The sequence below is a fragment of the Temnothorax longispinosus genome, unplaced genomic scaffold, assembly GCF_030848805.1.
Source record: "Temnothorax longispinosus isolate EJ_2023e unplaced genomic scaffold, Tlon_JGU_v1 HiC_scaffold_34, whole genome shotgun sequence".
NCBI classification, from domain to species: domain Eukaryota; kingdom Metazoa; phylum Arthropoda; class Insecta; order Hymenoptera; family Formicidae; genus Temnothorax; species Temnothorax longispinosus.
Genome location: NW_027270165.1, coordinates 61,406 through 83,202, shown reverse-complemented (window position 1 = coordinate 83,202; position 21,797 = coordinate 61,406). Strand labels below are relative to the sequence as shown.

At 41.3% G+C, this 21,797-nt stretch overlaps 1 pseudogene; it reads right to left on the bottom strand.

The window, feature by feature from the left end:
- Window positions 1-9,924: 9,924 nt before the first annotated feature.
- Window positions 9,925-21,443, bottom strand: LOC139824364 (uncharacterized; annotated as a pseudogene).
- Between the last annotated feature and the right edge of the window lie 354 nt (window positions 21,444-21,797).

Genomic DNA, 21,797 nt, shown 5'->3' with positions numbered 1-21,797 from the left:
ACATTATTATATTTAACATCGAGAAATACCGATGTTTATGTTGTTCGAGCTCAGTCGAACTTGTTCGAAACATACGTTCCCCGCGATCCCCGCGCCCTCGAAGCCCATCGATCGCGATCACGCGTTACGAGAGTGCTCCCTTATTTGTCGAAACACGGAAACGGCTGTTGTGACGCGTGATGTGACCATACGGACGAATAGCGATTCAGCTCTCATCGCGCGTTCGTTCCTGAAAAACAACCCTCTTGAGTAAACGGCGAATTCGCTCGCCGGACAGTCAGTCGTTACTGAGGATTCCTAGCCTCAAGTCGTGGGCCAGAACTCATAGCCGAAAGTCGTCGCGTATCAATCCTCGTCTAAAGACAGCACGGCTCTCTCCCTCTTAAATGCTGCTTGAATCGCTACTCGCTCGTTTTGTCTTAAAGTGCGGATCAAAGTTACTTATATTTTTTCATTAAGTGTGCTACTTAGCGAGGGGTCCGAAAACTTCCGGTCGTGCTCCGCTCGCGATCGTTCTTCTGCCGCGCGCTCAAGTTTCCGTTCGACGCGTACAAGATCTCCGCTCCGCGAGAGGCTTCGATGCGAGAAGCTGAGACAAGATTTCCGTTCGCGATACCTGGCAGGAAATTACGAACGACTCAGAAGATTTCCGAATCCGCGGCGCACGATCCGTTGTTCCCCCTCGCGTCTTTTCCGTTCTTGAAATAAAGACTATATATTTCTTTGTGCAATCTGTGTTCCGAGTGCTTTAATCCTCATTCCTCCCGCGAATTTACGACTCGCGTTATCCACGCTTCTCGTTCAACTCTGAGCGGAATCCAGATTCAGGGCGACCGTCGGAAAGCGACGCCCGAACAGGCATTAATGAATCTCATTGAGAGATTTTGTATGAGCTGAGCCGGTGAGCTTTTCAAGGACGATCTCAAATAATGTAACTTCTCGACATTAGTTAATATTGAACTGTCCATGATTACGGACGAAAAGAGTTCCTTGAATTGTGGCCACGCTGTGTAGCTGCCATCAAAACTTGGTAATGCGATTTCTGGCAGCCTCGGATGAGCAGGGCGATTCAATTGAGTAGTCAAATTTTGCGTGAGGAGTGATTCAGTGAGTTCATGCTTGAGTTGTGTCAGCGCCTCTCTGCCTGAACAAACCAGAAGTGTCTCGTTAAAGTGCACATTGTTGCTGAAGTATTCATGGTCCAAGAATGCTTCCGGCCATGTAACTTCAAAGTAGGCATGTTTCTTGAGGAACGCTTTGTGCAGCTCCTCCAGTTGAGTAATTTGAGCAGTCACTCTTCCAATAGAAGTCTCCGTTGCTGAATCAGGGATAGATTCCACAAGGTTCCGAATCGACACATCTGCGTTTTGCATTTTAGATAGAGTTCTGTTGAAAGACGTGCTGGGGATTTTGTACGTTGAAACATCCTTGTCGAATCTGTTGACTCACTGGTCTTAGTTTGTGATGGTACCTTGAGTGTTTTTGTCGGAGTGCTGCGTCCGGAATCTATGGGTTTGTTTACATCTTTTTTTGACATGTTAAGCGTGAAGGATCGTTCGAGAACCGTGAAATGGCGGCGCGCACCGACACTGCGTACCGCGATTAACCGAGAGTCACTGAATTTTCATTCCTTTCAATCCCCGTTGTATCCGGCTCGAAGGACCAAATGTTTGAGAATGAGATTATTCGATAGGATGCTAACAATCGGATGAGTAGATTATACAACGGGTGATTAAAATGAGCAGATCCGCATTGAGTTTTTCCGATTTATTTCTTGTCACAGAGTCGTAATCACTATATACACTATATACAGCGTTGACTATTAATCAAGCGTGAGCGTTTTATATAAATCTATTAAGTTGAGTAAAGTACAGCGTGGGCCGTTGCAATTACAATCGGCAGCCACGTGGCTTACGACGATGAGATGTTCGCGAGATTAACTTTCAAGATACAGGCCCTTAGATTTACTAATCCGCGTGAAATGAGTTTAACTGAGGTCTAATCTTTACGTCACAGGTGAGCTTTGCCTTACTGAGTGTCCGACAGAATTATCGATCACGTATTGAGCGTTGGGATTTAGCCCGCCATTGTTTACGAGAGCAAAAGCGTAACGTAACTGCCGGAAAGCCGGCAATATCGGCAAGGTGCGGACCGGAACATGATACAATCACGTGCCATCGCTATTCAAATCGGGTCGATTTGGGTCGCACGATCGTCCAGAAGATGCTGCCACTTCACTGGGCTTGACTATCACATTTCTGAACAGAATATTATAAATCAAGGAACTTAACGGATAGCATGTGACAATTAAATCACATAGGAGATAGGAGAGACCGGGGCGAAGTCGTCACTATTTTTTCTGTGCCGATTTAACAACAAAACAAATAATTTTAGTAAAATATGGTATATCGTTGTAAAGAGTAAACCCTTGGCTGCATTTATACGGACATTTTTGGTCTACGTCGCTTTGTCCAACTGGTATAGAGTGAAAACGACAAAGGTGCAAAAATTGAAATGTCAAAATTGCCGAGGCGGAGTCGTCACTCCATTCTCGGACTAAATTTTAAAATTAATTATTTTTTGCTATCGTGTTTTTAAATAATGTTTCCTTTTGTCTATTAAAGAATAATTAATAAAATGTATTCTATCATTTTTCATAATCGGAATTATAAATTTTCATTTAAAATTTAAATGAAAATTTATAATTCCGATCATGAAAAATAATGATAGGATACATTTTATTAATTATTTTTTAATAGAAAAAAGGGAATATTAATTAAAAACACGAAGGCGGAAAATAATTACAAGAAAAGCGCACACATTTATGTGCCCTACGCTAGGACGAAATGCACTGTTTTCCGTCAGCTCTATTCTGTCATCTCTGAGCACACGCAGCACATATTCATCCATCCATTATCCAAGTTCTCACCGGAATCCGACCACTGCTGCTTCTTTGACTTTGATTTTCGCCGAAAGCCTCCATGATATGGCTCGGTGACGACTTTGGCCCGGACACAAGTTTCAAGTTTGGTCGCTCATAAAATATTAGAAATCAATAAAAATAAAAAAAACTTTACTGGATTCGTGTTCACCATGTATTACTCTTTAGAATCACTTACTTTGAGATTCGGAGACACAATAATATTTAAGATATTACAAATTTTCGACGCGCAAAAAATTTTACTTTTGACCTCCGAAAACACGTTTGCCTCGATAAGAATCACAACATGGCACATAACCTCACTAAACTTCGTTGGTCACGTGGGCACCATAAGCCGCGTTTACAGTGTTAATGGCGAGTTCAAACAACATACAGATTTCGAGATAATTGCAATGACGACTCCGTCCCGGTCTCCCCTATAGTTAATAAGAAAAAAACACGTATATTATCTGTAAAAATAGCAAACATTTATTTAAAAATAAAATAAAAAATTAAAATTAAAATTAAAAATAGACATAAAATGAATGAAAAATATATATATTTCTTTGTTACATGCTATATCCGTTAAGTTTCCCAATTTATAATATTTTTTTTAAAAAAAAAAGTAATTCAATAATAAAAATAAGTAAAAATGCAATTAAAAAATAGAAAATATTCGAATTTTTTTTTTATTTATAGATCGAAATTTCAGGATTGCTGTCTATAAATTTATCAAATTTTTTGAGAACCATCGGTAGTCTATTTTATTTTAAAAAAAATTATTTTAAAAAAATAAAGAAAAAATCTTTTAAAAAATCGAAGTTATTAAAATCCCATCTTTACCAATGGCTTAAAAATTTCGAAACAATAGGATTTATGAAATTTTTTTGAAAGAAATCAAAACGGTCGCATTAACAGAAAAAAGTATTTTTTACTTAAATCTTAAAAAAAACAGTTATATTGTCCTTTAAAAATTTTTTTCGATTTTTCTTCAAAAAGTACAGTGAAAAACAAAAAAAATATTATCTCATTTTTTACAATATCTTTTTTTTTCTTAAAGTTACAGGCATTTGAAATTTTAAACTGCATTTTTTTGCAAAAATTCATAACTTAAGTATAAAAATAAAAATCTAAAAAAAATCATGGAAGCTACTTTTATTTAGTATAAAAACACAAAAAAATTTTTGCTAAATAAAAAATGATCGACAAAAATTCTCGGTGATTTGGCATGGAATGCCCCATATATATGTATGTATGTATGTATGTATGTATATGTGTCTATGTATACATATTTTATATATATATATATATATATATATATATATATATATATATATGTATACATATCACATATATGTACCAGTATCGAGAACCAACTCAACCTGTAGAACCTAGAGAATTAGCAGCGACCAATAGAGACTGGTTAGTTTTACCCTACTGATGACCAGTCATTGCGATAGTAATCCTGCTCAGTACGAGAGGAACCGCAGGTTCGGACATTTGGTTCACGCACTCGGTTGAGCGGCCAGTGGTGCGAAGCTACCATCCGTGGGATTATGCCTGAACGCCTCTAAGGCCGTATCCTCTCTAGTCAAAGGTGGCAATGATATCTCTAGGAGTCTCGTGAGTCGAAAGGCTCAAAACAATGTGACACACTTACTAGGAGACTCGTCTCCATAATGCAAAAAACGAGTTTATTAAGCGACTCATCGTTCAGCTGACCGTCGTCTCCTGGAAGGATTCGTCCTTCTCTAGGCAAAGCTCGTTAGCAGGCACGTGCAGAGGCGGCAAGTAAGAAAAGGCGACAAGCAAGCGGGCACAATCAGGCAAAGACAGGCAAAGCAGGCAAGATCAGGCAGAGATCGCGCTTCCAGGGGAGCGAGCGCTATATGGCCTCCCGGAGGTTTAAGTGTGCAACCGAATGAAGTGTGCACCCCAAGACTTCTTGACGATGAGTGCCGAGCAAGTCCTACAACGTGTGCCGCGAGCGAGTACTTGCTCTTCCTTTGATAACTGGTGCCTTCGTAGGGTGAACGAGGACAGCACCGATTAGTGAGTCGCGAAAATATCGATAATACGATTCGATCGCGATCTACCGACGTTTCGCGCGAGTTACCGTGAATAAACTGATTTTATCGGCAATGTACCGAATAATGAGCATAGGCAGCTCATGGTAAAGTCTAATGGCAAATATACGAAATAACTACTAAAATAAAGCGAATATTAACACAAATACGACTATACCAGTGCACAATTACTATATACAATGAGGCGAGCGCCGAACAAGTATGAAGGTAAAGTTATCGAAAAGTCAATACTTTATGAGATATCTCATATTTTATATTAAAATTGTCATGACAAAATTTAAAATATCTCAGGAAATTCTGAACGAAAAAGTCTCGACAAGAGCTACAAGAGTATGACATAAAAAATAGGGATCCCCGTTTAAAGAACTCAATGTGACCTTGATGTGACTTTTCCAAGATCGTTCAAGATCAAACTACATAATATCACCACATAATATGGATAACTTGGTACCCTACAACTTTTGTATAAAACATTTTTTCCGAAAACGTCATCTTTCTGAGATAATCCAGTGACCTTTTTGTAACACTGTGTATATAACCAGTAAATAAATCTTATTAATTAAAGTAAAAAACGTAAAGTATTTAATAATTCTTATTCGAGTTGTTAATTATTTATGCAAATCTCCAAATAACTTCAACAAAAATTTTTAATGTAATCTATTAAATAATAATCAAATTGAGAATTTTCTCACTTTTGTTTATCCATCATCTATAAGCTTACAATGTACGACAATGTACGACATAACTTATATTTCTGTGATTGTCTTTTGTATTTTAGATATAAGGCGAGTAGATAAAAATGCGGTAATTATGCAGTATAGGGGACCACCCTCCGATGACCTTGACCTTGACATATGTTGTCAAGGTCACCCTTCTGAGTGACCTTCAGAAGGTTTTAGCCCTCGGTCATTGTTCGTTAAAAAGTTATTAACAAAAAAAGTTTGGAAAATATAGCAGCTATTTTGAGTATTGGAAGGCATAAATAACTAATATATACGTGTGTGTGCCCTGCTTTACAGAAAATCACAATTTCTATAAAGCAGGACATACACACATGTGTGTGTGCCCTGCTTTAAAGAAAATCACAACTTCTATAACTTTATATGCTTTACCAAAAAACAACATTTAAACCAGTAAATTGTTGATAAATTGAAGTCTTTTTGTTAAAGCAGAGAATACTTTATTTTGTTTGTGTAAAGTCGCTGCTTTACCAAAACACAACATTTAAAACAGTAAATTGTTGATAAATTGTAATTTTCCGACGGCACGGGGGGGGTGTGCGTGAACCTCGGTTCGCGTGGAAAGTGTATGCGTGAACTATTTCGGGACTACTGCACCTCCCCCGAAAGCACGGGGGGGGGGGGGTGTGCGTGAACCTCGGTTCGCGTGGAAAGTGTATGCGTGAACTATTTCGGGACTACCGCACCTCCCCCGAAAGCAGGGGGAGGTGTGCGTAAACCTCGGTTCGCGTAAAAAGTGTATGCGTGAATTATTTCGCCATATATATTAGTCATTTATGCCTTCCAATACTCAAAATAGCTGCTGTATTTTTCAAACTTTTTTTGTTTATAACTTTTTAACGAACAATGACCAAGGGCTAAAACCTTCTGAAGGTCACTCAGAAGGGTGACCTTGACAACATATGTCAAGGTCAAGGTCATCGGAGGGTGGTCCCCTATACTGCATAATTACCAAAAATGCTTTTATAACAAAAAATTGGGCGCGTTCAGCAGAACAAACCGCTCAGTAGCAATCGGACGTGATTGGCTCTTACTTTTAGACCCAACAAATCAACGTAGCGTGTTGAGAAGACGACACTCAACAGTTGTGTCTGCTGAACGCAGCCATTAACATCTTTTGTTTATAAAGAAATACTTGTCTTCTGCAAATTATATCTTTATCATAATTTATTTTTATATAATTATATCAAAGATATTTAATTGAATATCTTTAATTTGCTATATATAAATAAATTCATACACTGCTCAAAGAATTATGGCATAAAAAAAAATTTGCCGAAAATTGGCCAATTTTGACTGCACTTTGCGAAAAATTATTATAGAAGAATGATTTTTTTTTTTTTTTAATTAAAGCTTGAAGTCTCTAATTTAAGAATGTACCTCTATTTTTTGCATGCGATGCACCCCTACCCTTGTAACCCCTGAAATCTGAGGACATGTTTGGTAGGGTAGACCGAGGCACGTTGTCACACATTTGGTTCAATATTTTTTGTATTTTTTACATTCAATATTTAAGAGTACTTTGATATGCCAAAATTTCGAGTGAACCCTCAGCTTCAATTAGACAGTATCGAATTTTGTGTGATTGTTACTCTACAGTTGTTACATAACAATAAATAACGACAGATCGCTTGTGACAACGTGCCCCGTGACCGGGGCACGTTGTCACATCAAATGTAATTGCATGCAAATGTTATCCAAACTGTATTAAACGTAAATATCAATATATTATAGTACGCTGCAATGTAAAAAAGTAAAATCATTCACAGAAACATTTATTTTATTTCAAAAAAGTACAAAAAGCACGAAGTTTTCGTCTTAATCTAAATACAAGAATTCCACTCGAATGCGCAACTTATTGATACACATTTTTTCTTTTATAATCATGTCGGTGATTAAACATAAAATATTTTTACTCGTTATCGTCATCCGAAGATTCGCAATAGATTCCCATCAAATTCGTGACAACGTGCCCCGAGGGCATTTTTTTACTTCAAACAGCCTCATGGCCGACACGTTTGAGATATTCATAAGGTTAGGTATTGCACGCGGTAGGTAAAAGTACATACTTTAAGATAATATAAAGGTCTATTCTGAAAAAACATAAGCTTCATGTCCAGTACATTGAATATTAGACAATAAAATTTTATTTACGGTCGCAAAAAACTTTTAAGTTGATTTTACGTCAACACGGCTGGAGCAATCTCAACACTGTAAACACACCAAAAATGGGCATACACTAATACGTTTTGGGAATGACGGGTGCCGCCCTGTGGTTATTAGTTTTTTAAATAAAGCCGATGTGACAACGTGCCCTGGTCTACCCTATACTGAAAATTGCAAAGTTTAACGGAATGCACGGACGTGGAAAAATTTCTTTCGGGGACGTTGTTTGCATCGTCATAAAATTCAAATCTTTTACTTCAATTTAAAAAAAAAAATGAAATTGTTACGATTTTTTCGCAAAATTACAGCCCTTCAAAATTATCGTTGTTTTTTGGCCTCTGAGATAAGGACCCCGTGGTTCATCACTTCCACAGTAATTATTGACTACAAACCCTTTCTTCTGTGCACACGTGTGTGTTAACAAACACTTTTGCTATTGCTCTACTATAGCTTACAGTCGTTAAACCCACCGGCCGGTACTTGGTTCAAAAGCCAAAAAACAATGGTAATTTTAAAGAGCTGCAACTTTGCAAAAAAAATCGTAGCGACTTAACATTTTTTTTTTAATTAAAGTGGAAGATTTGAATTTTATGACGATGCAAATGGCGTCCCCGAAAGAAATTTTTCCACGTCTGTGCATTCCGTCAAACTGCAATTTTTAATATGCCAAACATGTCCTTAGATTTCAGGGGTTACAGGAGTAGGGGTGTATCGCATGCAAAAAATGGAAGTACATTCTTAACCCTTTTCGGTCACACTGGGTAAAATACACCCCAGCGTTTTTTTGACTTCGAAAACGACCCAGTAAACCAATGGAAATGGGCCTTGTGCCGCCATCTACAGGTAGTTGGGACCTTCAAGTATCGATCCCCGTCGGTGGTATATTTTTTGGCCCGTTAGTTCTCTCTCGGCATTTTTTTTCCGCAAAAAATCGCACCTTCATACCTTAAAATAAATAAACTTTTTGGAACGGCCGCATAAACTGCAATAATCAGTGAAAAGTGCATCATCTGAGGATGAAAAAACCGTTTGAAAAATTAAAATATCTTAAAAATTGAAAAAGTTACATTAGAGTTTTTGTGAAAAAGTTACTTTTTCGACTTTTTTTTTAACAATTTTTTTACATATGTTAAATTAATTTTTTGCAAATCAAACTTATACAGTCTTTTTAAGGAAGACTTAAACTACAACAGGATATTTTTTTTTAAGGTCACCTACAATTTTTTATACACGTGCAAACACGCTGGGGGTGTATTTCACCCAGTGTGACCGGTACGGGATTCTCGAGAAGTGTGACCGAAAAGGGTTAAAGTAGAAATTTCAATAAAAGTTTAATTCAAACTGTTACGAGATTATGGAGTGGCAATAACAGGCGTTTAGTTTTGTTGCTCAGTAGACAAAAGAAAAGATTTATTGCAACAACTATTAACGATTAATAGTATGTACAGATGGTTTGATCTCTTCTATTAACAACAATAAAAAATACTTGCGGCGAGGCGAGCGTGCGTGCTTCTCTCTGTACTGGCACGTGAAAAGCGAGTGAATTAACGGTGATCACAGAAATGCTAGCGCACTCACAATTATACCAATAGAATAGTATATCAGTATAATTAGTACACACTAGATTGACTGTCGGTAAGATGCCATAAGGCGTCAATTTAAACTCAATACTCCCTCTCGCCTTTTGCCATCTTACAAAAGAAACATCTATATAAACCCAAAAAAAACTTTTGTACATTCTTCCATGCGCTTAACGTCTGTCTAACAAATTCCATAAGCTAATCTAAATTTATGAAACTTCTCTCTCGATAAAGGTTTAGTAAGTGTATCTGCTAATTGATTATCCGTCGACACATATTGTACGTCAATCTCTTTGTTCTTCTGCTTTTCACAAGTAAAGTAAAATTGCACTTCTACATGTTTAGTGCCCTTAATAGACTCGGGTGTCTTAACAATAGTTATCGCTCTCTGGTTATCACAATAAACCACAGTTGGTTCCCTCTGAATATTATCAAGATTCTCTAGTAAACGTGTAAGCCAAATTACTTCTTTTGTGACCGAACAAAGAGCTATAAACTCTGCTTCCGTTGTTGATGTAGCAGTGACTGTCTGTCTCTTCGAGCTCCAGGCTACTGGACCTGAGTTTACAAAACATACCCAACCAGTAGTACTGAGCCTCCTATCAATGTCACCTGCAAAATCTGCGTCACTGTACGCAATCAACGTCGTGTCTTGCGAACCACAGCTGAAATTAATTCCATAATTAGTAGTTCCCTTTAAATATTTCAACACTCTTTTTACAGCATTTCAATGCTCGATCTGTGGATTTTCCATAAACCTGCTTAAAAATCCTACAATGTACGCAATGTCTGGTCTTGATCCTACCATTAAATACAACAAAAAACCTATTGCTTGCTGCCTATATGGAAAAACTGTATTCTCTTTGGTGCTCCGACCTACACCAGACATTTTAATTCCTGATTCGGCAGGAGTGGAGACGGGATTACAGTTTTCGTGATTGAAACGTTTCAGAACTTTGTTAGCATAAGAATTTTGATGTATCTTTAGCTTTCCTCCATCTCGACTCCTCTCGATTTGCAAACCAACGAAAAACTCCGCTTTCAAAAAAGTAATTTTAAATTCCTTGTACAACGCGTTTAGAAAGTTATACATTTCAGAAACATTATTTCCGCAAAAGATCCCATCATCTACGTATACGCCTAAGTATAGTCCCTTTTTTATTTCAAAGAAGACACAAGGATCTGCATTTGATTGAACAAAGTTATGATCTTTCAAGAATTTTACCAGTTTTATATTCCACTGCTTGGACGCTTGCTTCAGCCCTTAAATGGCCTTGTAGAGCAGACATACCTCGTCACCGTCTTCTTCGCATCTAGTGGGTTGTTCCATGTAAATGCAAGTTTAGTTCTCCATGCAGAAAGGCCGTTTTGACATCAAATTGAAATATTTCCAAGTTGTATGCTGCTGCAATGGATAGCAGCATTCGAACTGAGCTAAATTTAACTACTGGTGAGAAGGTCTCGTCATAGTCAATTCCTTGCCTTTGTGAATAACCTTTGGCCACTAATCTAGCTTTGTATTTCGCAACCTGGCCATCTTTCTTCAACTTCTTCTTAAACACCCAACGGTTTGAAATGACGTTGACATCTTTTGGTCTAGGGACTAGTGTCCATGTTTGATTCTCCATCAATGAGTCAAGCTCCAATTTGATTGCTTCACGCCATTTGTCCAAATCTTCAGCTCTTAAGGCTTCTTGAATCGTTATTGGCTCCGAACTCGCCATGAAGGTTTCAGCAACTATTGCTTGCTCGTATTCATCAGTGTCACTCGACCTTGAACCTTTTCTCGTCGGATATGGTGACCTCGGTATCGGAAGGCGTGGATTCTTGTACTTCCTCGGAGTCTGATTAGTTTCCACTGCTTTAGTTTCTTCTTCATCGGGAACTGATAAGGTGATCTTCGGCAGGGCACTCTCTACGACTGTCTCTGGTTCTCCGTCTTCGTGAAAAATGACGTCTCTCTTCGTATCAGGATCCTTTGAGCAGCTGGGTCGTATACTCTGTATGCTTTGTTTCCATCACTGTAACCAATCATTAGACATTTAATTGAGTTCATATCCCATTTTGTCCTCTGATCCTTTGGCACATGGACATAACAGTGACTTTCAAAAATTCTTAAGTGTTTTACGGACGGTTTCTCTCCAAACCATTTTTCAAAGGGCGTTAACCCACTCAGAGTTTCCGATGCCGTTCGATCCTTTAAGTAGATTGCCGTATTAGCAGCTTTGGCCCATAAATAGCGTGGAATGTTTCGACTGTACATCATTGACTTAGAAACCTCGCGAACTCGAAAATTCTCATTTTAATATAACTTTCCACACATGGAGGAGTAAAAAGATGAATTTAGATATTTTTTGTAGCTGCCCAAAAACGGTTTTAAAGGGTGAAATCACACCTCATATGTAGAGCGGTTTTTACTTTTCTCGATATATCTCGAAAAATATTTGAGATATCAAAAAATGTTTCTTATAAAAGTTTTATAGTAATATCTCTTCTATTCAACAACATTAATAATATTTTTTAAAAATAATTTTTTAAATAAAATTTTAATTAAAAATTAAAAAAAAAATTTTTTTTAATTTTATTAATGTGGTTAAATAGATATGTTTTTACCATAAAACTTTTATTTGAAACATTTTTTGATATCTCGAATACTTTCCGAAATATATCGAGAAAAGTAAAAAGCCGTTCTACATATAAAGAGTAGTTTCACCCTTTAGAACCGTCTTTGGGCAGCAACAAAAAATTTCTAAATTCATCTTTTGACCCCCCCCCCCCCTACATGTGTGAAAAGTTTTATAATAAGAACACCTATGTGTATTTAACCTCAACGAATAATTTTTTCAAAAATTTATTTATTTTTGCATCTCTTAAAAATAATTATCGTAAGTAAACAAATACGAGTGAAGGATGTAACGGACAGCGTGCAATAATTCCATAGTTAATGATATTCTCCATAAGAGCTACCATACGTGTTGACAGCGTTCCCTAGAATGTATAAGAATATTTATTACAAATATTAGTAATAAATATTATAATTATCTAGATAACGATATCTTTTACTTACGAACAATTCTTATATTTCATAGTATTTACAATCATGATATTCCTCAAAGAAATGATGCATGCAAAAATATTTTTTGCACCAGGAACAACGTATTATGGCAAAAGCATCACATATGGAACAGCGTGGTATTTCTTGTATATCTTTTCCAGAGAAACAAAAATCTACTGGATTTTCAAACTGTGGTAGCCGTTCGTCGATATAGCCACTTTTGAACCATATTTAAAAAGATTATGGAATCGTGGTGAGGACAGCTGTATATGCGTTAAGGATTGTAATTTAATGATATTATTTCTCAAATGTAAATATATTGATATCATAATTTAACAACGTAACGCGATCACTAAATGTCCTCACAAAGTTCTTCCATACTCTAAACCCATAAACATCAAGAGGTTAAATCATTGCTGTGGTTTTTTTGGTATTGACAAAATTCGTACATCTTTAGATGGCATAAACTCTTGTAGGTTCGCAGGACAATGTCCGGTCCAAGAGTCTAGTAATAACACACTGAAGCTTCCAGTTGCGGGTAAAAAAACATTTGTGAACCAAGATTGAAAGTGTTGTGTAGTCAGTTTGCCTGATTTCGATGCTGCGATGAAAACATTTGCAGGCCTGAACAAAGTCGCTTCTACGCGTGGTCCAAAACTTCCACTGGCCTCTTTTAATACCAAATAAAGAGGTGATTGTAATTGTCCGCTTGCAGAAATTGTAGGCATAATGGTGTAGCTGTGTGTCATTGCTGATTGTGATTGAACTACACTTTTGACTATTTTAACACCATGTGTCGTTAACGTTCTGCCTGAATGTATTTCGAAATTAAATCCACTTTCGTCTGCATTATATATATTTTGTATATCAAAAACATCTATAAATGATTTTACAGAGCTTATGAATTCTTGGCACGCAATTTGTAATTGTTCTGGATTTGTCTTGGATGAACGGTTTACATATTTTGTTATTTTTCTTGACATTTGTTCGAGATCCGTCGAACTTTTCTACGCGAAACATCGGCGCGAAAACATTATTATATTTGACATCGAGAAATACCGATGTTTATGTTGTTCGAGCTCGGTCGAACTTGTGCGAAATATACGTTCCCCGCGATCCCCGCGCCCTCGAAGCCCATCGATCGCGATCACGCGTTACGAGAGTGCTCCCTTATTTGTCGGAGCACGGAAACGGCTGTTTTGAACGCGTGATGTACCATACGGACGAATAGCGATTCAGCTCTCATCGCGCGTTCGTTCCGGAAAAAACAACCCTCTTGAGTAAACGGCGAATTCGCTCGCCGGACAGTCAGTCGTGGCTGAGGATTCCTAGCCTCAAGTCTTGAGCTAGAACTCATAGCAAAAGTCGTCGCGTATCAATCCTCGTCTAAAGACATCACGGCTCTCTTTCGCGGAAATCACCGCTTGAATCGCTACTCGCTCGTTCGTCTGAAAGTGCGGATCAACGTTACTTATAATTTAAGTGTGCTACTTAGCGAGGGGTCCAAAAACTTCCGGTCGTGCTCCGTTCGCGATCGTTCGTCTGCCGCGCGCTCAAGATTTCCGCTCGACGCGTACAAGATCTCCGCTACGCGAGAGGCTTCAATGCGAGAAGCTGAGACAAGATTTCCGTTCGCGATATCTGGCAGAAAAGTACGAACGACTCAGAAGATTTCCGAAGCCGCGGTGCACGATCCGTTGTTCCCCCTCGAGTCTTTTCCGTTCTTGAAATAAAGACTATATATTTCTTTGTGCAATCTGTGTTACGAGTGCTTTAATCCTCCTTCCTCCCGCGAATTTGCAACTCGCGTTATCCACGCTTCTCGCTCAACTCTGAGCGGAATCCAGATTCAGGGCGACCGTCGTAAAGCGACGCCCGAACATTTTGGTCCTTCGAGCCGGATGGAAGCGTGTGGAGGGTCGAGTGTGTGACAAGTGTGCATATTCGTCACCATGTCCGAGCATCTCGGGAAACAGTTGCAGCTTCAACGTTCGATCGAACGTTATCTCGACAATTTCAAGAAGATCGGGAAGGGGAACTTAGTCCCAGCGAAGGTGCGTTCCCGCATTCAATCTCTAAAGGAGCTCTGGGCTCCGTTCTTCGACGGCCACGCAGATCTCCTGCATCGGATTCCTGAATCGAGCCGAGCAACCCTGAGCTACTTCCAGGACAACGCCTTCGATACGACTCTCGCAGCCTATCAACACGCCCTCGACTACATGACGGAGTGCCTGGAGGAATTGGAGCCGGTCGTGAGTCCGAACCCTATTTTCTCGAGTTCGCGATCGAACTTAACGGTACCGGCGTTCTCTTTCTCACATTTGCCTCCGATTAAATTGCCTCCGTTCGACGGCGACCACGACGACTGGGAGACGTTTCGCGATAAATTCACCGCGTTAATTAAGAATAACAAAGATCTCGATGATTTCGCGCGCATGCATTTTCTCGCTTCATGTTTGAAGGGTCGCGCGGCCGAGTGCATCGCCAATATCTCGATTACCGCGGATAATTTCGCCATTGCATGGCAAGCTCTCATCGCGCGGTACGAGAACAAACGAAGGTCTCTTAACTTGCATCTTTCTACTCTAATTGAGTTACCGAACATCACGCGCGAGTTCTGCTTCGGATTTACAGACATTGTACGATAAAGTCAGTACCGCGGTAGCGTCTCTTAAAAATCTAAAGCGCCGACCTGATGATTTGTGGAACGATGTTCTCGTTCACCTAATCGTACATAAGTTAGATCCGATAACGCGTAAAGCGTGGAATGTAAAATCGAGCGATACCGATGATCTTCAATCATACGAAGACCTTTGTCGGTTTCTCAAATCTCGTACCCGCGCGCTCGAAGACTGTGCGATCGGTTCCTCAAGTAAAACCGCGTCGAAATCTGCGAACTCTTCGCGAGTGCACGCCGCGAACGCCTCCGCCAACGACTCGACTCCGTGTCCTTTATGTAAAGCGTCACACTTCATAAATCTGTGTCCATCGTTTATAAGCAAGAATGCGAGTCAGCGTCGAGAGATCATTAAACAACACAAAAGGTGTTTTAATTGCTTAAGTACCAAACACTCCATGCAGGATTGCAAAAGTAAATATTCTTGTCGCGTATGTCATAAAAGGCATCACTCTCTACTGCATTCTGACTCGGACTCTTGCTTCAGTGCCACAGGCGCTGTCTCTAGCGACAGTTCGTCCTCAAAGGACAATGCGGCGATTAACTGCTCGTCGCCTCAAGCCTCTGACTCGAAATCGGAGGTCAACTCTCTTTTCGCGGCTGCGAAAAATCGTTCGCCGATTCTATTGGCGACAGCGTGGATTACGGTCCGCGGTTCATCCGGCCGTACCGCCGTCGTCAGAGCGTTACTCGATCAGGGCTCCGAGATGACGTTCATCTCGGAGAACTTGGCGCAAACCTTGCGAGTCAAACGGATTCGCATGCCGATCTCGATTTCCGCCGTCGGCGGAATTAACGCCGGGACATTTCAAAACGCGACACGCATATTCATTTCGCCGCGCGCGTCTCTCGTCCCGTCCCTCTCGACCACGGCGCTCATTCTCCCGTCCGTAACCTCCTACATTCCGAAACGCAATGCGGATATTTCGGCCATCTCATATCTCTCCGACTTACCGCTAGCTGACACGGATCCGACGAGTCGCGATCCAATCAGTCTCATTATTGGAGCGGACCTCTATAATGAGATTATTCTCGACGGCGTGCGTAAAGGGGGGATCGGGCAACCTATCGCGCAAAATTCTATATTCGGATGGGTCATCTCCGGACCCGTCAGTTCAGCCGCGTTTCCTGAACAGTCCTCAGCGAAAGTTCCTTGAATCTCAACGCATCATATTTGCTCTCCCTCGCTGGAGAAAGAACTTCGCCGGTTCTGGGAAATCGAGGAGCTTCCGCAGAGATCCGCTCTTACACAAGACGAAAAGGATTGCGAAGAGCATTTCCGCTCGACTCATTTTCGAAATTCGGAGGGACGATACGTCGTGCGTCTCCCATTTAAGAGAGGCCCTCCTATCGAAATCGGGGAGTCTCGGATTCAAGCCGAGAAAATGTTAAATTCGCTAACTCGTCGACTTCGTGACAAACCGGAAGTTATGAAAGACTATCATAACTTTCTCGACGAGTACGAACGTCTCGGACACATGCGACCGTTATCTCCCGCGCAAGACAACGAACAAAGCGTCTATCTTCCACACCACGGGGTGATTCGGGAAGATAGCGTTACCACGCGTCTCCGCGTCGTGTTCAACGCGTCAAGCGTCACCTCTAACGGTACCTCTCTCAACGACCACTTGCACATCGGTCCGAAAAAGCAAACCGATATTTCCGCCATAATTGCGCGGTGGCGCAGATACAATAACGTTTATTCGGCAGATATCGCGAAAATGTATCGCCAAATTCTCGTCGATCCTCGCGATATAAATTACCAAAGAATTTTATGGAAACGATCTCCTCACGACGCGATAATTATTCTCCTGTTGCTAACCGTGACTTATGGCCAAGCCTGCGCGCCCTTTCTTGCCCTTGCCGTTCTCGAGCAATTAATTATCGACGAGGGTAAACACTTTCCCCTCGCCATTCCGATTCTCAGAGAACATATTTACATCGACGATGCCGTATTCGGAGCTGACGACAAGTCTCAGATTCGACAAATTCGAGATCAGTTAGTTGCCTTATTAAAACGCGGCGGGTTCGAGTTAAAGAAGTGGGCAAGTAACTCCCCCTCTCTTCTAGACGATATTGACGTCGCGGATCATGGGCTAGCCGGTAAAAAGCCCTTCGCGCAAGACGAACAGCTCAAAATTCTCGGTATCGGGTGGAACCCTTCTAAAGATGTTTTCGAATATCGCGTCGCGCTTTCGGATAAAGTTCCCGATACCAAACGTGCCATATTGTCCGCTGTCGCGAAACTGTACGATCCGTTGGGCTGGGCAACGCCAGTCACGATCGCCGCAAAAATCCTCATGCAAAGGCTCTGGCAACTTAATGTCCAGTGGGATGAGCTTCTTTCCGAGTCGGTTTTCGCCAGATGGAACGATATATATTCGCGTTTATCAGCTCTCGGTCGTGTGCAAATTCCTCGTTGGAACGGCCTCGAGCCTGATGCCGAACGTTCCGAAATACACGGTTTCGCGGACGCTTCGAATCATGCTTACGCCGCCGTTGTCTATATAAAGGTAGTGTCTTCGTCGGGCAAAGTCACGATATCGCTGCTTATTGGTAAATCTAAGGTCGCTCCTTTGAAAACAATAAGCATACCTCGACTCGAATTATGTGCGGCCTTACTTCTGGCGCGACTTATTGATTTTGCTCGAGCGTTAAACGGTTATCAAAATCTTCCGTATTATTGTTGGACGGATTCCAACATCGTGCTTGCTTGGATCGCTCAAGATCCTTCGCGATGGAAGACGTTCGTCGCCAATCGCGTTACTCAAATTCAAGCTCTCGTTCCACGTGCCTCATGGCGCCACGTCTCAACTAACGATAATCCTGCGGATTGCGCGTCGCGCGGCATTTTTGGCGATGAAATTCTAAATCATGAACTATGGTGGCACGGCCCTTCCTGGCTCACTTTCAATTCTGACGAATGGCCGATCGGCGACACGCGTCTTCCCGAAAGCGCTCCCCTCGAGGAGAAAACTATCGTTTTGCAATGTCACGCCCCCGGTCAATGGGATCTCGCCACGAAATACTCCTCATGGCCTCGGTTGATTTGCGTCACCGCGTATATAATTAAGTTTACCCGTTTCTGTCGTCGCGATCGACCTTCCGACTCGCTCAACCTCGCGCTGACCGCCTCTCCTCCCTCGAAAAGTATCTCGCTCTCCGCACCCGAATGTAATCAAGCTAAAACCTTTTGGTTTAAACAAATTCAAGCCGATCTGTTTTCAAGCGAAATCAAAACGTTGTCACGAAATCAAAACCTATCGACTAAAAGCTCGATTCTCTCTCTTCGACCGTTTTTAGATCAAGACGGAGTTCTGCGCGTGGGTGGGCGCCTCGGCAACGCTCCCTTACCATTTCCCGTACGTCATCCTATTTTATTAGCTTCGCATCCCCTTGTCAAGCTCCTCGTAAATCAAGCTCACTTACGAGCCCTGCACGCGGGACCTCAGCTCACCTTGAATATACTCCGTCGCGACTTCTGGATCATTCGCGCGCGCAACATAGTCAAAGCGGTTATACATAATTGCGTTACATGCACGCGCGAGCGTGCGGCAATCCCTACTCAAATCATGGGCAATCTGCCCGAGCCACGCGTAACCTCGACAATTCGCAGTTTTCTGCACTGCGGTGTGGATTATGCGGGACCAGTTCTTATTCGAGCTTCCTCCGGTCGCGGTATTACCTCCCGCAAAGCGTACATAGCCTTATTTGTGTGTCTCGCGACGAAGGCCATCCACCTAGAATTGGTTGGAGATTACTCCACTCCCGCGTTTCTAAACGCTTATTCCCGGTTCTGCGCTCGTCGCGGTCTTCCGCAATGCATGTATTCCGATAACGGAACTACCTTCGTCGGGGCAGACCGAGAAATGCAGCGAGCGTACAAATCCGCCGTTCAAGACCCAAATTTTCTAAATTTAACCGCGTCAGATAACATTACGTGGAATTTCCTCTCCTCCTTCAGCCCCGCATTTCGGCGGGCTATGGGAGGCGGGCGTGCGGAGTGTCAAAACTCATTTGCGTCGCGTCTTAGGGACTCACACTTTAACCTTCGAAGAATTTTCGACCTTATTGTGTAGAATCGAAGCGTGTTTGAACTCTCGACCGATCGCTCCTCTCGCCGACACTCTCGATGACTACGAGTGTCTCACCCCCGGTCATTTTTTGGTCGGATCCGCTCTCACGGTCAACCCGGAACCATCTTTGCTCGATCTAAACGAGAATCGTTTGTCGCGATGGCAATTAGTCCGACACATTACCGAAAAATTCTGGAAAATGTGGAGTAACGACTACGTGAACACTCTACAACAACGAGCAAAATGGCGAACGGTCAAACCGCCGATCGGTCTCGGACAACTCGTCCTCTTGCGCAATCCCACGTTGCCCCCGTGCAAATGGGAGCTCGGCCGCATAACGCAATGCCATCCCGGGCCCGACGGTCTCACGCGCGTAGTGACCGTGAAAACGGCCACTTCCGAATACCAAAGGCCCATCGTAAAATTATGCGTTTTACCGGTCAACAGCGAGGCGACGAGCAATTAATCATACTTCTTGCGTCAATGCGAGACGCGCGTTAGATCTAAGTGTTATATTCTAAGCTAGTTTAAGCAATTCGTCTATGTTATTCCACGGCGGGCGGCGTTGCCTCATTAATTTTCTGTATGTCTCTGTAAACTTCTCGCGCTGATGTTTTATGGTTTTCTATTATCACGCATTATTTCGAAACTATCGTTCCGAGGCGGGCGGTATGTTCGAGATCCGTCGAACTTTTCTACGCGAAACATCGGCGCGAAAACATTATTATATTTGACATCGAGAAATACCGATGTTTATGTTGTTCGAGCTCGGTCGAACTTGTGCGAAATATACGTTCCCCGCGATCCCCGCGCCCTCGAAGCCCATCGATCGCGATCACGCGTTACGAGAGTGCTCCCTTATTTGTCGGAGCACGGAAACGGCTGTTTTGACGCGTGATGTGACCATACGGACGAATAGCGATTCAGCTCTCATCGCGCGTTCGTTCCGGAAAAAAACAACCCTCTTGAGTAAACGGCGAATTCGCTCGCCGGACAGTCAGTCGTGGCTGAGGATTCCTAGCCTCAAGTCTTGAGCTAGAACTCATAGCAAAAGTCGTCGCGTATCAATCCTCGTCTAAAGACATCACGGCTCTCTTTCGTCTGAAAGTGCGGATCAACGTTACTTATAATTTAAGTGTGCTACTTAGCGAGGGGTCCGAAAACTTCCGGTCGTGCTCCGTTCGCGATCGTTCGTCTGCCGCGCGCTCAAGATTTCCGCTCGACGCGTACAAGATCTCCGCTACGCGAGAGGCTTCAATGCGAGAAGCTGAGACAAGATTTCCGTTCGCGATATCTGGCAGAAAAGTACGAACGACTCAGAAGATTTCCGAAGCCGCGGTGCACGATCCGTTGTTCCCCCTCGAGTCTTTTCCGTTCTTGAAATAAAGACTATATATTTCTTTGTGCAATCTGTGTTACGAGTGCTTTAATCCTCCTTCCTCCCGCGAATTTGCAACTCGCGTTATCCACGCTTCTCGCTCAACTCTGAGCGGAATCCAGATTCAGGGCGACCGTCGTAAAGCGACGCCCGAACAACACTATTCCGTGCTTTCTTTTAAAATTTAATATCTATGTTGCTCCTGCTTTAAAATGAGGAAGATCAATTTCTTCTTTTGCTTCTAGCGCCCATCGTCGCAGATCTATATCACGAATAATGCTGTTTTTGTCTTTGAATTTGTTCAAGACGTATTCAGAAATATGTAATAGCTTTTCTCTATGAGTACCACCTTTTTGTAGGGAGAGTTCCCATTGATACAGCTGCGGCAAGGACTTTACCTTTCTAAAGCGATGTTGTACTGATGATAAATTGTAACGTCCCTTTTTTCCACTTTTCCAGAATTCAATAGCTTTTCGTTTATAGTTATTATTTACAATTTCGTATTCTTCTGAAGTACAACTATCTTCTCCCTCATCTTCATCAAGTTCTTCGACTTCTTCTATTTCGTCAGCTGCGACAAATTCTGCCTCGTGTAATAAGTCCCAATAATTCTCAAATTCTAATGTGGTGTCGGTCTGCATAGCAAATGACATGTCATCCATTGAATTTTGTATAATATTCTTTATAGTATCATGCAATTCGATTTCTTTATCATTTGTAGGTGTTTGTGGAATATTTGATATTTGGAATAAAACCATTAACATATTGAGAACATTTGCAGGATTTTTACACGTAACATTTTGGTTTGTTAAACTAAAAATATACACTTTTTCTTATTGTTAATTAAAACTTTTGACAATCTTTTACACTTGAATGAATCGTTAAACTCGTGGTACTAAAACTATGCGCAATATTTCCGACTTATATAGAGCCTTATTATCTTATTTATATTTTTTTTATATCAGAATCTTCCGAATATGGAAAATTACTGCAAAATATCCTCACGTACAACGTACGTGACTACTCTGCATTGCGATTAAACGTAATACAATATACCGTGATACTTAACAGAAGTGATTAAATTATACCACGTGTATATCGCTCATTTATGTGAACGT